The following is a 211-nucleotide window of genomic DNA, read 5'->3' on the forward strand; positions in this document are numbered from 1 at the left end:
CGTGCCCCGACGGCCGCCCGCCTCGCCGCCCCGGCCAGCGCGCCTCGCGTCCCTTCTCCGCGCTTATGTCGGTCCCACCGTCGGTCCTTCGGTCTGTCGGTCTCCCCGAGAGGTCCCGGCGAGCCGGTGCCCCCCGCCCCTCTCGCCCCGCTGCTGCCTGGCCCCGGGGATGCAGGGTCTGCCGGCCGCTCCCCTCCCGGCTGTCGGGTCC

This window comes from Chaetura pelagica, unplaced genomic scaffold (assembly GCF_000747805.2).
Source record: "Chaetura pelagica isolate M959 unplaced genomic scaffold, ChaPel_1.0 scaffold10, whole genome shotgun sequence".
Classification (NCBI taxonomy): domain Eukaryota; kingdom Metazoa; phylum Chordata; class Aves; order Apodiformes; family Apodidae; genus Chaetura; species Chaetura pelagica.